The following is a 13,032-nucleotide window of genomic DNA, read 5'->3' on the forward strand; positions in this document are numbered from 1 at the left end:
ATGTCTTCCATGATTGCATGCTTCTTGTATTTCCTTTACACACACACACACACACACACACACACACACACACACACACACACACACACACACAACCATCAGCTCTACTTTGTGTAATTTAAGGCTGCCAATACTTGCACATCGGGTGCAATACCTGACTGAATATGCATGAAACATATAGGTAATGGATTCATACTGGTGATTGCATGATTATTCAGCTTATTCAACATGTGACGTGAGGTTTAAGTTAATAGCAGATCAAAAAGTTCTCTATTGAGGTTGACTAGAAATGTATGTGTGTCATTAGAGGACGAATGCCTTTATTTGACATACAGTATATACATATACACATATGCCAGCTTGTTTGAAAGCTGGGGTCAGTAATTGTACAGTGTTCCTGGAGCAGACAGGGTTAAGGGCCTTGCTCAAAGACACAACAGCGGCTCCAAAGCAGAGCCTGTATTTGAACCTAAAATCCTCCAATTGATACCCCAAAGCTCTACCCACTAGGCTACCATTGTCCCCATTAGAAATGGCAACTAATGTAGGTGGTGTTTATGGGCAGTTGTCGCTGTTCTGTACTAGTAATAAGAAGGTTGCTGGTTCAAGCCCCACCACTGCCAGGTTGCCACTGTTGGGCCCTTGAGCAAGGCCCTTAACCCTCAGTTGCTGCATATTGTTATACTACTGTAAGTTGCGTTGGATAAAAGCGTTCACTAAATGTGAAAATGTAAATGTGTATATAATGGCTACATACACCGATCAGGCATAACATTATGACCTCCTTCCTAATATTGTGTTGGTCCCCGTTTTGCTGACCCGTCGAGGAATGGACTCCACTAGACCCCTGAAGGTGAGCTGTGGTATCTGGCACCAAGATGTCAGCAGCAGATCCTTTAACTCCTGTAAGTTGTGAGGTCACACCTCCATGGATCGGACTTGTTTGCACGACTGGATTGAGATCTGGGGAATTTGGAGGCCAAGTCAACACCTCAAACTCGTTGTTGTGCTCCTCAAACCATTCCTGAATCATTTTTTGCTTTGTGGCAGGGTGCATTATCCTACTGAAAGGGAATACCGTTTCCATGAAAGGGTGAACATGGTCTGCAACAATGCTTAGGTAGGTGGTACGTGTCAAAGTAACATCCACATGGATGGCAGGACCCAAGGCATCACACTGCCTCCTAACAGGTGCCGTGATGAAGAGATAATCAGTGTTATTCACTTCACCTGTCAGTGGTCATAATGTTATGCCTAGTCAGTGTATTTACAACAGTAATGAAAAAGTATGCTGGTGTGTCGTTATGTGTCTGAGTGGGGGTGGGGGTAGAGGAGGCAAGTTTTACATCTGTGTTGTTTTTATTTTGACATATCCACACACCACTTCTGGTCTTTGCTTATGTGCAATTCTGAATTACAAATGTTCTTTTTGAACTGAGTGACTATTCTTTTACAAAGTTTACAAAGTGGTGAGCCAAGACCGATCACTGCTTGCAAAGATGTTGGTTAATCCTTCTTTTTTGTATTTTATTTATGCATTTTCTCCCAATTTAGCATAGTCAATTTGTCTTCCACTGCTGGGGATCCCTGATTGCAGTCGAGGTGGGTATATTGCTGCTCACGCCTCCTCCAACCCGTGCGCAGCCCTTAGCGGACCCTTTTGTACCCATGCATTCTGCACAGGTGCCTCTCTATCTGCTAATCAGGGTCCTTACACAGTGTTTTGAAGACCCCACCCACATAGTCTGGTCATCCCACCCTAGCAGAAACATGTCTGCTGCAGGCACTGCCAATTATGCCTGCTAGATGGCGCCCAGCTGACCGGTGGCAATGCTGAGTTTCGAACCGAGGAGTTCAGAATCTCTGCGCTGGTGTGCTAGCTGAAAATCCCGCCTGAATCCTCCTTTTAAACTCAATTTTTAAAAGCATGTTGCAGGCATTAAAATCAAAATGTATTTATATTTACCAAGCACAATGAAGTTGTGCAGTCAAAACAATAAAAGCAATTTCTTTGTGCTTTTGTCAGTGTAATAAAGGTTGAAGATAATTAGCAAATCAGATATTCTCACATTTTACAAAATGCCCCGTTTTCCAGATATTGGATTTGTAGTTAAATATTTAATAATGTTTCCCTTTACTGTGAGCATGTGTTTGTACAAAATCATATAAATAAAGCAACACTAGGCTGATGCAAAAAATAAAATCAATAATAGATATGTGTTGTTTATAAAGATTATTAATAATAAACTAGCCTGTATACCAGTATGTCTAGTGTCTCCACCACATTTACTGATTTTGTCTTAAAATAATTAAATAGAAGGTTATGTAAAAGTACAAAAAGTGGGTCATAAATCTGGTGAAAGAAAAGAGATGAACAGTGAGTCACTGAGGGGATTTTCAGTAATTAAAAATGAAAGAGGCATTAGCTGTGATCTTAACGCAGTGAGGTTTAGATACATCTGTGAAGCAGTTGGCACAACAGAACTAATGTGATATTTAGTTTCTGAAATAAGTAAATGTCACCATCTAACATCTCATTGCTTTACATTTACATATTCTGTAAATAAAATTAATTAATTAACAATTAATTATCATGAATAAACAGAACATTAGTCTCTGAAGGTGTGCTGGGGTATCCAGCAGCAGATCTGAGATGATGCGAGGTGGGACCTTCATGGATTGGATTTGTTTGTCCAGCACATCTCACAGATGCTTGATCGGATTGAGATCTGGGCTTTTAAGCTATTTGTCATGCTTCTCAGACCATTCCTGTGTACTTTTGCTGTGTGACAGGATGCATTATGCTGCTGAATGAGGCCGCTGACATGAGCATAACAATGACATGAAGGGATGTACTTGCTCTAAAACAGTGTTTAGGTAGGTGGTATGTGTCAAAGTCACATCCACATGACACCAAAGGATTTCCTCTAAACAATGCCCAGATGCATATCTTTCCATGGTGCATCCTGGTGTCATTTCTAAAAAAAGCATGGTTTAGGTTCTGCCATTTTTCTATTATACAACAGCTACAGCTGTTCTTTTATGGAGATCACTGGATGCCAGTAGATGCCAAGACCTTCCAGTCTGAGGATGTTTTGACCCAATAGTCTAGCCATTATCTCTCAGATGCTTACACTACCCATTTTTCCTGCTTCCAATTATTATTATTGTGTTCCATGACCTTTCCTATAAAGGACACTTTCTCATGGTTTGGAAACTGAGGACATTAATTGTAGCAGTTTTGCAAATAGAATTTCTGTCTATTTTGCTCGATACACAACTTTCACTGCTCAACAATCCATGGCTGCCATTGTCTGATTTCCTGCCTCATGATGCGTCATACATTTCAATAGGAGACAGATCTGGACTGCAGGCAGACCAACTGAGCACAAGCACTCTGGGTGTGTTCGAAAAGCTAGGGAGCTCTCTACATAGACAGCATTTTATGTCATCCTGTGTGCGCTCCCGAGAAGGAGGCTGTTCTAAATCCTAGATGCGTTAATATCCTCACTACTGAGGCATCTTAATATTTCAATGTTATTTTGGCTCAAGAACGAGTGAGCATCCGACGCTGCCTTAGTGGTCAAGGCAATCCCAGAATTCATTGCGGGTCGGGTGCTCTTCTCTCACAGAAAAATAAACATGGCTGACGGTGCGGACTAACGAATGGAGTTATTTTCAAACGTAAATAAAATATTACTGATTTTTAACTTGTATAAACTTGTACCGAGTGTTTTTATTTGCAAGTTCGAGCTTGTCAGGAAATTTAACCGTTATCGGTACATGAAGGGAGATGCTATATTGACATGTTAGCGTGCTGTGCTACCTCAATCCATTGGTTTTAATGGCAAGATGCTAAATGCGAAACCCGACGGAAGCGCTGTCTAAGTAGTGCGTTCGAATAACCTGACTTATAAGTCAATGACTTATTAGAATCCTCTCTACTGAGGCAGCTGCCTATGTAGACAGTAAGACAGCAAGGCAGCTCACTAGGTTTTCAAACACACCCTCTGTGTCTATAAAGCCATCCTGTTGTAGATCTTGCAAAATAAGGTCTGGCTTTGTCATGCTGAAATAACCATGGACTTTTTGTGAAAAGATGTCAACTTGATGGCAACATATGTCTCTTTAAAACACATTAGTGGTACATTATATATCACCCATGCATCTCCATACAATAATAGATGTTGGCTTTTGTTTCTTTCGCTGATAACAGTCTGGATGGTACTTTTGTTATGGAGAACTCTGCTTCTCTTTTTTTATTGAATACAAGCTAAAACATGGACTCATCACAGCCTGTTTTCATGGTCCTGCAGTTTACATGAGATGAGCTCAAGCCCTGAGAATTTGCCAGAGTTTGCATAGAATTCGCATGAGGTTTTCTCCTTGCATAATAGTTTCAGGTTGCATGTCTTGATACAGCGCTGGACTGTGTTAAGTGACAAAAGTTTTCTGAAGTAGTCGAGTCCACATGATTATATTTACTACAGCAGCATGAGGATCTCTCAGATATTCAACAGTGGTTTTTGGCTTTGTTTTCAGGGATTGCATTCTCTCTAAATTTAATAAATCATTTCACAATGTCATGCATGGTAGATGGTGAAAGATAAATTATTTGCAATCATGAACTGATTGACAATTCCCTCATGTTTTTTACCAGCAAATACTGAAATTTAGGTGAATCTCTCTTTTATCCCCAATCATGATTCCCTTATGTGTTACCATTTCACCTGCACATGTTAGAATGTTTCAAAACACTGAAACTTAAATATTTTATAAACTTTTCACTTTTATTTTTCCTCTGGCCCAACTTTTCTTTAATGTGTTTTAGGCATCAAATGTAAACCCCAAACCATTGGTGAACCTCCACCTGTTTGACCATAGGGACCTTTTTTTATTGTCTAATATTGTTTTTGTATTTGGTACAATGATGTGTTTTAACAATATTTTTCTTATTTGTCCACAGGATGTTCTCCATGAAGGACCGTGGCTTCCTCAGGTAAATTCTGGCTAACTCCAGCCTGGATTTTTTTTATGTCTCTGTATCAGCAGTGGGTTTTTCCTGGGTCTTCTAATCTATTGTGCCATTTCATTCAGATGACGATGGATAGTGCAGGCTGACACTGCTGTACCTTGTGTCTGCAGGTCAGCTTGAATTTGTTTGGATATTTATTAGGGTTCTTCATTCACCATTTACATAAACCCTTTTTGCATTCTTTCATCAGTTTTTCTCTGTCCACATTCATGGGGGTCAGCTACACTTCTCTTGCACAATTTTGGCTTTTTTTTTTTTTTTGGTTTGGCAGAAGCAGTCTGCATGCCTAGGTGCTTGGTTTTATAAACCTGTGACCATGGAAGTGATTGGAACACTTTAATTCAATGATTTGGATGGGTGAGTGAATAATTTTGGCATTATAGTGTACATGTCGTATTGTAAGTGGGTTGCTTGTATTTTCTTTTTGTATTTTTTCCTTTAGTTTTTCTCATATTTGTTCAGCTATTATTTAAAAAAATATATAATATCTGGTCCTTTTTAAATATTTAAATTCATATAGTCATCATTCATCACATATTAAAACTCACATGACTTTATTCTGGTAAATAAAGTAACATATTCTACCTGTGCTATTCAACCAGGTTCTAATGTAGTAATGCTCTGCAAAGGCAGTGCAGTGCAGTGTGGATGAATTGTGGTAATGTTGTGTTAAACGTTGGTTTGGGGGGTTTCTGGCTTTAGGTGTGAAATTAGGTGTGAATTCCCATGAGCGTATGTGAAGGTTGTAGAGAATATGTCTTTGCTTCACACCACAACCCATTACATGCAGAACTAGCACAGTATTCTGGGTTAAGCTTTTAGTGGGTAGAGAAGGATTTACAAAAGCCAGGTATTTTTCACATTGGCTTGTTTGTGAACATATTTTATGCAGTGTTTTTAAATTTCTAGCTATAGGACATCACATTCTGATTCCAGGTTTTTTATTTGCTTACCTCATAATACTGCTCAGTGGAGCAATGTAATAATGCTTTTGGATGAGCATTACAAATCTCAGATGTGTTTAATGATTCCATCTACCTAATGTTTTTATCATGTAGACTAACTGATTGTAAAGAGTTAGGGCTAGACAGAACAAGAGTGGTGGACACACACACACACACAGATGTTTCTAATACTGTTTAAAACTAACAAAATACAAGATAAAGTTACACAAGACAAGTTTAAACAAGACAAGACAAACTAACACAAGACCTATGCTAAATGCTAATTTAAATGCATGCAGAAAACAAACTATACTAGACCATAAGCTAAGCTAACACTTGCTAACAAAGAATATTTACTAACACAAAACATAAACAAGACTAACTCTAAACCAGACTGCTAAGTAGTGATGTCAACCTCGAAACTGAATCGATTAATTTGATGCTCAGAGTTTTAAAATGTTTCTTAGTCCGTATCAAAATGAAAAAGTCACGTGACTGTCCCGGAAAAGGTTTCATTACGTCACGCTGTTTCGTAACTAATCAATTGTATGTCAATGTCATACAATGTCAAATGTCAATGTGTAATAAATATTGCATAGTCTGGTGGCACAAGCACATCCCCTTTTGATTGTGTAATAAATAATGGTCAATGTCAAGGACACTCATTATATGACGGAATGATGTTTCATACCATTATCAACACACACTTCTTTCAGTGATCTGTAAGTCAGATGTTACTGTTAGACCACTGATTGGATGTTAGATGTCACTGTGGTGTGATGATTCGAACGTTTCACAAGCTAGACTCTTTTTCTGAATCATTTGTTTTATTTGCTTGGATCTCTCAAAAAAAAACCTTATGCCATCACTACTGCTAAGTATGGACAAGAAAAAACAGACAGGAGCTAGCAGACAGGAGCTAGGTCAAAAAAACAAATCAAATCAAAATAGTCTCCGCTGAAGGATCCACAGCTGCTCCTTTAAATACCTTGAGCATTTAACTTGAAATGAGGAGTAGCTGTGGATCATTAGTTACCGTTCAATCTGCATAGAGGAGGCTTAGGCTTGACAACCTAAACAAAAACACCTCTAACATGTGCTCCTAGAGAGAGGGGTGTGGCACGTAAACATGGCTCCAGGAGCTCAAAGAGGCTGGATTCGTGACACTGATCAGGTTTGGCAAGGATATTAGCAGGGATTCTAAATCCAATTTCGCCTGACTGCTAAGGGTTTTTCTTCTGTTTTAATTATAAATATTACTAAAGTTGGGATTTGAAGCTGATATTTAGCAAGAAAATTCAAAATTGATGCTTAAAGGTGTGATATGTTAGACAGGGTTTGGACACTAGAAGAGTGAAAGGATGACAGTCATAGAGCAAACCAGACAGTGTGGCGAAAGTAGGACAGTCAAATTAAAAGTCTACAGATAAAGAGAAAGTGATTATCGGCTATATAACTGTCTTACTGTGATTGGTTGTAAAGGTTAGTAAGGTAAGGTGAAGGTCATTGTACACCCCTCACCCATCCCACACCAAAGCAGATTTGTTTAATGGTGTATTGCTGAGTTTTATCAGTTAAAAGATTGCAAAATGTAATATCCTTCTTCACCTCTAGTGAAAATATTCTTTTCAGTCCAGTCTGCTCAGTTATTACTGCTGAAGGTACTTTTCTTGCTTTGTCACTGTGTGTGAATCTAGTTATCTCTCCATCTTTATTTCTTTGGCTTAATCCCCAGCTTCTGACTTGGCTTAGTCCTTATTTCTGTCTCTCGTGCTTTGTCTTGTAGACTATATGGCTGTTTCTTCAGTAAATGGATGAAGTGCTCTGGTCTCACTGATAAGGCGAAGTGTGGGTGTCTGTGTCTTTGAGAGCTCTCTGTACAGAGGAGGATTAAAGTTTGATGGTATCTAGACCTGCATCTGCCATGTATTTGTTTGTTTGTACCTGCAGGCAAGCCTGTTGTCAGTCGATTCCTGAATTAAGTGCATGCAAATGTGCACATATGATCGGTTTTAGACGTTAATCATTAGACTGGTGTGCATTTGTTTATATGTATGTTTGTAATAATTATCCTGCTTTGCCAATTCTAATGGGTGGGAGGGGGGATTGGGGTTGCAGGGGGTGCAGCAATTTACACACATTATACAAATGCAGATAGCAAATGATGCCAAACTGGGCTCATTTCCAGAGGAGTTGAGACATTTTGTAAAATGCAGTGAATACAAAAAGCTGTAAGTTATTCAACTGACTGTACAAAGTACCAAGAAAGGAAATCTGCGTAGAATTGATATATGGGGTTAGAGGGTTTAGGGTTTGTTTAGGGTTGCATTTCTTGATGATTATTTGATTATTGATTATTTATCACAGTAGCATCATGCGATCTCATACAATGTGTCCAAGGGCTTAAAAGTCACACACATTCAACAGTAGTTTATGGACTTGCCCTACACTGGCTGAGAATTTTCTGGATTGCATGAATCTTTTTACAATTTTGGTAGATGGTAAAAGGCCATTATTTGTGTCTTAAAGACATGTTCTTTTTGAACTGATTCACAATTCCCTCATGATATTTGGCACAAAAACTGAGCTTTTGGTGGATTCTTATTTTATATCTAAGTAATGATACCATTACCTTGGTTATTTGGAATGCTTCTAAACACTTTTTCTTAAATATTCCATAAACTTGTGTCATGCTTCCTTTCCACCAATGCCGATCCCTGCTCTGATTGAGGAGAATGAAGCTAACCCATGCCCCCTCCGACACATAGGCAGCAGTCGTATGCATTTTGTCACCTACACTATGACGAGTGCAGTGTAGCTCAGCGTTGTGTATGGAGAGACACACCCTGAGAGCACCCTTTTCTCATCTCTGTGCAGGCGCCATCAATCAGCAGAGTTCATAATTGCACCAGTCATGGGAGGGAGACCCCATCCGGCTTAGTTCCGCCTATATCTGAACAACAGGCCAATCATTGTTCATGTGGCCGCTCAGCCTTAGACGGCAGGCAGAACTGAGATTCAATACGATGTGTTCGAGATCCCAGCTCTGGTTCCAGCGTGTGTTTTACCGATGCACCACCTGAGCGGCCAATTTTCCATAAACTTTTTACTTATTTTGCCCATCTTTTGTTTGTGAGTTTTAGGCAACAAATTAAAAGTTAGGCGTGGAGTGTGATTAGCAGAAAATTTTGCTTGCTCACTACCACTAAATCATGAGGTAAAGGACAGTTACAGACTTATGTGTTTTTTTGCAATTTACAAAATGCCCCAACTATCAACTGCAATGCTTATGAATGGCTTGGTGCTGCACAAATGGCTGCTGGCAAAATCTGTGCCAGAATATTCAATCCTGCACAGACAGCAGCAACATAAAAGGCATATATGAAGGAATGAAGGAAGCCTTTGTGCCCATTTACCACAAAATTGCTCTGCTGAAAAAGGGTGGTGGAGTCATCAAGGTCCACACCAAACAGATGGAAAAGCCTGTGATTACTGTATTTGCCCTTGCTAGTATTCCCACCCTACCTCCAATGGAAGAGCTGGAACAGTGAAAGAACACAGCAAGGTCATCAACTTGCTTGCTCGTTGGAAGGCCCCTGGCAGAGACTGTTTACCAGTGGAGGTAGACAAGTTAGAAAAACCTGTACTACTGAGTCATGCGCTGCTGGAAGGAAGGTTCAGTTCCTCAAGATATGCAAGACATGAACGTCATCACACTATACAAAAATAAGGGTACACAAAAGAAACAAAGGTATATCCAAGCTTTAAAGAGGCTGCAGGTCCTGGCAGAGCGTGTCTATCCTAAGTCCCAGTGTGGTTTCAGAACAGAGAGGTCAACCATTGATATGATCTTTACCCTTCTGCAGAAGAAACCTCTGTATGCCACCTTTATCGATCTTACAAAGGCATTCGACTTGGTCTGCTGAAGAGGTCTGTTTACACTCTTAATGAAATAAGGATGTCCACCAAAGCTGCTGCATTTCATCACCTACTTTCTCAGTGGTATGTTGGGAAGAGTGCAGAATAATGGATTATCCTCTAAAACATGATGGGGTGTACCTACACACTGGGTCAAATAGCAAGACCTTTCACATCTCAGAGCAAGGACCACAATTTGTCAGGTACTGATCAGAGAGTTGCTCTTTGCCGATGATGCCGCCTTAATGTCCCATACACAGTCTGGTCTCCAGAGCTTAGTCAGCTCCATGGCACATGCCTGTCAGGAGTTTGGTCTCAGTATCAGTCTGGAGAAGTAAAAATCATGGGTCAGAATGTGAGTGAAGTCCCTAGCATCAACATTGGTGACCACTCCCTGAAAATAGTCAAACAATTTACATTTCTTGAACTGTCCATCTCTAGCAATGTGTCCCTCCACCCAGAAATCAAGAGGCGGATAGACAAGACTGCCGCTGCCTTGACCAAGCTTTCCAAAGAGAGTGTGGAAAAAGTACCAGGCTCACCACAACCACTGAAATGGTAGTGTATAGAGCCTGTGTATTGAACACTCTTATTTACTGTAGTGAAAGCTGGCAACTAATTGTCCCAGAAGGACCTCCATAACAGCTATCATTTGTGGCCAAACAATGCTAATTTAAGTCTGTCTAATATGCCAAGCATGCATTTGCTCCTCACACAGCGATGCCTTCGCTGGCTGGGCCACGTTCAAATGCATGATTGGTGCATTCGGAAAGACATACTTCAAGAAAGCTACCTGTAGGCTTCATTCCTACAGGACGCCCTACTTTGCGATACTGTAAATGTGACCAACAGACCACTGATATCCATGTGGACTCATGGGAGGGAGTAGTTATTAATCGTAATGCCATGCAACCATGAAAGACAGCTATGAAAACTAGCACTCATCTGCAGTCGTCAGCGTACATGTGCAACGGATGTGCAAAGGATTGTCACTCACGTATCGGCCTATTCAACCACAAACTAAGCTGCTTACAATCCAACTGACACCTATACAGGACTCATTCACTGTCCACTGTTTATCTAGACAGATGGAGCCAATAACAGGCAAACTCACAAAAAGAGACAGAGCTTTGTTGATAAGTGCTGCATGTCTTCAATCAGGGGTTTCAACGTGGAGTATTAGTGCCTGTTAAGGAAGACATGAAATGCTGAAAATATTTGGAATCAAATCATGTCAGCGGATGTTTTACAACCCCAAATCAGAAAAAGTTGGGACAGCATGGAAAATGCAAAAAATAAAAACAAAGTTTCTTACATTGACTTTTATTTGATTGCAGACAGGATAAACCTGAGATATTTCATGTTTTGTCTGGTCAACTTCATTTCATTTATTAATAAACATCCATTCCTGCATTTCAGGTCTGCAACACATTCCAAAAAAAGTTTAGTTTAGTAACACATTGGTCCGGAGTGTCTTTTCCAAAAAGACCTGGAATGCTGATTCATCTGACCACAATACACGTTTCCACTGTCTGATGGTCCATCCTAGATGCCTCCGAGCCCAGAGAAGTTGATGCTGCTTCTGGACACAGTTAACATAAGGCTTCAGCTTAAGCTTGTGCTCTTGGCCTTTACACACTGAAATTCCTCCAGATTCCTTGAATCGTTTAATGATATTATGCACTGTAGAGGGAGAAAAATGCTAATACCTTCCAAACTCTCTTTGAGGTTCATTGTTTGTAAACATTTCAATTATTTTCTCATGCATTTGTTGACAAACTGGAGATCCTCTGATATTCAAAGACTCAGCCTTTCCTGGATGCTGCTTTTGTACCAAACCATGTTTGGAATCACATCATTATTTAGTTATTTCACCATATTACTAGCCCTAAATTGCCCCCGTCCCAACTTTTTTTGGAATGTGTTGCAGGCCTTAAATGCAGGAATGGTGGTAAATTAACAAATGAAATGAAGTAGAGCAGATAAAACATGAAATATCTTGGATTCAAACTGTCTGCAATCAAATAAAAGTCAAAGTAAATGTAAGGAACACTGCATTTTTATTTTATTTGCATTTTCCATACTGTCCCAACTTTTTTTGATTTAGGGTTGTACAATATTTTCACTTTGTATTTTATGCTGTATAATCCATCCATGTTATTTGTTTTATGCTCTACTATGTAGAATTTTTTTAATCTGCCCTGTTAGTAATACATCAAAGACTGAAACCTGTCCTGTACACTGTAGGTAAAAGTGTCCCAAACCAGATTTTTGTCATCACATGTGACCCAGAAGTGTGTTTTTCATGATCGTGTTACAAACTGATAGTGAGGACTGTATTTATATGGTTGGGACTTTACATGGTGTTCATGTGTACTCGATGTTAAGTTTAGATATAAATGTAGGAATTGGCCACTATGTGAAGGTGATCCTGACTGACAGCAGTGGGAAAAAGAATCAATAACCTCCAGCTTATCTCTTTCCTTTCCCTTCTATTCTTAGCGATGACAGAATGATTGTCAGGCTAGTAGGTGGCCTGGCAAGCCTGCCATGTGCTGCAGAAGAATATTTATTGATCGTGAAAAGCAATGACATAGCTAGATTAAGACATGAAAAACAATACATACATTAGAATTTATGTAGTGCTCACAGCATTTTACTTTCAGACTGAGCATTTAAGGTACTGATTAGTTTCAGACTCAGTATTGATGACTTCAATCAATACAGAGTCAGCTGAAGCAGGTTCACCCTGTAATTGAGGACTTGTAATGATAATAATACATCATTTCTCTGAAAACCACTGACCCCTAAACTATTATTTGAGCACCACAGTATGATTTAGCACAGCACAAGCTTATAATGCACCATGCTTTTTGTGATGCCATTGTTTAAAAATCCAGTTAAATTACATGATACCTACTGATCTCCATCACAGATTTACAGAGCGGCAAAATGCAATTATGAGATAACTATTTAATGCTCGAGTGTGAAGCACCAGTCCATTTAAGGCATGACTGTATCACTTAATTCACCCACACATTGAAAAAAATTTGTAATAACCAATTTATTTAAAAGGTAGATGAAAATCTGAACATCCATTGGGGGGATCCTAAATTACATGAAAATCCTAAGGGA

The 13,032-nt window shown here is 39.5% G+C and overlaps 1 long non-coding RNA gene across 1 annotated transcript in view; it reads left to right on the forward strand.

The window, feature by feature from the left end:
* The window catches only part of LOC134326066 (uncharacterized), a 163,108-nt gene that overhangs the window by 67,825 nt on the left and 82,251 nt on the right, over positions 1 to 13,032 (forward strand). The window contains exon 2 of the long non-coding RNA XR_010014478.1: positions 4,967 to 4,999. This is a non-coding gene — a long non-coding RNA (uncharacterized LOC134326066). The remainder of the gene's footprint in view (positions 1 to 4,966; positions 5,000 to 13,032) is intronic.

Source organism: Trichomycterus rosablanca, chromosome 14 (genome assembly GCF_030014385.1).
Source record: "Trichomycterus rosablanca isolate fTriRos1 chromosome 14, fTriRos1.hap1, whole genome shotgun sequence".
NCBI classification, from domain to species: domain Eukaryota; kingdom Metazoa; phylum Chordata; class Actinopteri; order Siluriformes; family Trichomycteridae; genus Trichomycterus; species Trichomycterus rosablanca.